This window comes from Colobus angolensis, unplaced genomic scaffold (assembly GCF_000951035.1).
Source record: "Colobus angolensis palliatus isolate OR3802 unplaced genomic scaffold, Cang.pa_1.0 Scaffold308, whole genome shotgun sequence".
NCBI classification, from domain to species: Eukaryota; Metazoa; Chordata; class Mammalia; order Primates; family Cercopithecidae; genus Colobus; species Colobus angolensis.
In genome coordinates, this window is record NW_012116355.1 from 730,170 (window position 1) to 732,908 (window position 2,739).

Here is a 2,739-nt window from a genome sequence, read left to right on the forward strand (position 1 = left end):
CACTGCAACCTCTGCCTCCCAGGTTCAAGGGATTCTCCTGCCTCGGCCTCCCGAGTAGCTGGGATTACAGGTGCACCATGCCCAGCTAATTTTTGTATTTTTAGTAGTGACGAGGTTTCACCATATTGGTCAGGATGGTCTCAATGTCTTGACATCGTGATCCACCCACCTTGGCCTCCCAAAAAGCTAGGATTACAGGCATGAGCCACAGCACCCAGCCTGTTTTCAGTCTTTATAAGTTTGTAATCCCAGCATTTTGGAAGGCTGAGGCCAGTGGATTGCCTGAGCTCAGGAGTTCGAGACCAGCCTGGGCAACATGGTGAAACCCTGTCTCTACTAAAACACAAAAAAATTAGCTGGGCGTGGTGGTGTGCGCCTGTAATCCCAGTTACTTGGGAGGCTGAGGCAGGAGAATTGCTTGAACCCAGGAGGCGGAGGTTCCAGTGAGCTGAGATCGTGCTACTGCACTCCAGCCTGGGCAACAGAGCGAGACTCCATCTCAAAAAAAAAAAAAAGTTTGTGGTGCACTGTTTTGCCCATTTTCATTGCTAAATCATTGGCTTTGACCAACTGATGGACATTTTGATTGTTTCCAGTTTTTAGCTGTTATGAACATTTTTAGCTACAATGAATATTTGCAACAAATCTCAGCGTGGACGTATGTTTTCATTTCTCTTGGGAGTATTCTTTGGAGTGAAATTGCTGGGTCTTACGGTAAATTTATGATTGACTTTTTTTGTTGTTGTTGTTGAGATGGAGTCTCGCTCTGTCACCCAGGCTGGAGTGCAGCGACGGGGTCTTGGCTCACTGCAAGCTCTGCTTCCCGGGTTCATGGCATTCTCCTGCCTCAGCCTCCCAAGTAGCTGGGACTACAGGTGCCTGCCACCATGCCCAGCTATTTTTTTGTATTTTTAGTAGAGACAGGGTTTCACCGTGTTAGCCAGGATGGTTTCGATAACCTAACCTCGTGATCCACCTGCCTTGGCCTCCCAAAGTGCTGGGATTACAGGCATGAGCCACCATGCCCAGCCTATGATTAACTTTTTAAGAAACTGCCAAACTTTTCCAAAGTGAGTGTACTATTTTATATTCCCACCAGCAGTGTATAAGGGTTCCTTATACACATCCTCACCAACACTTGGTGTAATCTGTTTTTATTGTAGTCATTTTATGTACGTATGTGTGTAGTGTTTTTATTTTTATTTACTTATTTTTGAGATAGAGTCTCACTCTGTCACCCAGGCTGGAGTGTGGTGGCACGGTCTCAGCTCACTGCAACCTCTGTTTCCCAGGTTCAAGTGATTCTCCTGCCTCAGCCTCCCAAGTAGCTGGGACTACAGGCGCACGCCACCATGCCCAGCTAAATTTTGTATTTTTAGTAGAGACGGGGTTTCACCATGTTGGCCAGGATGGTCTCAATCTCTTGACTTCATGATCCACCCACCTTGGCCTCCCAAAAAGCTAGGATTACAGGCATGAGCCACAGCACCCAGCCTGTTTTCAGTCTTTATAAGTTTGTAATCCCAGCATTTTGGAAGGCTGAGGCCAGTGGATTGCCTGAGCTCAGGAGTTCGAGACCAGCCTGGGCAACATGGTGAAACCCTGTCTCTACTAAAACACAAAAAAATTAGCTGGGCGTGGTGGCGGGCGCCTGTAATCCCAGCTACTTGGGAGGCTGAGGCAGGAGAATGGCGTGAACCCAGGAGGCGGAGCTTCCAGTGAGCTGAGATCGTGCTACTGCACTCCAGCCTGGGCAACAGAGCGAGACTCCATCTCAAAAAAAAAAAAAAGTTTGTTGGTGCACTGTTTTGCCCATTTTCATTGCTAAATCATTGGCTTTGACCAACTGATGGACATTTTGATTGTTTCCAGTTTTTAGCTGTTATGAACATTTTTAGCTACAATGAATATTTGCAACAAATCTCAGCGTGGACGTATGTTTTCATTTCTCTTGGGAGTATTCTTTGGAGTGAAATTGCTGGGTCTTACGGTAAATTTATGATTGACTTTTTTTGTTGTTGTTGTTGAGATGGAGTCTCGCTCTGTCACCCAGGCTGGAGTGCAGCGATGGGGTCTTGGCTCACTGCAAGCTCTGCTTCCCGGGTTCATGGCATTCTCCTGCCTCAGCCTCCCAAGTAGCTGGGACTACAGGTGCCTGCCACCATGCCCAGCTATTTTTTTGTATTTTTAGTAGAGACAGGGTTTCACCGTGTTAGCCAGGATGGTTTCGATAACCTAACCTCGTGATCCACCTGCCTTGGCCTCCCAAAGTGCTGGGATTACAGGCATGAGCCACCATGCCCAGCCTATGATTAACTTTTTAAGAAACTGCCAAACTTTTCCAAAGTGAGTGTACTATTTTATATTCCCACCAGCAGTGTATAAGGGTTCCTTATACACATCCTCACCAACACTTGGTGTAATCTGTTTTTATTGTAGTCATTTTATGTACGTATGTGTGTAGTGTTTTTATTTTTATTTACTTATTTTTGAGATAGAGTCTCACTCTGTCACCCAGGCTGGAGTGTGGTGGCACGGTCTCAGCTCACTGCAACCTCTGTTTCCCAGGTTCAAGTGATTCTCGTGCCTCAGCCTCCCAAGTAGCTGGGACTACAGGTATGCATCACCACACCTGGCTAATTTTTGTGTTTTTTGTAGAGATGGCATCTCATTGTGGAATTTGAGACTAGTTTGGGCTCAAGTCATCTTCCTGCCTCAGCTTCCCAAAGTGCTGGGATT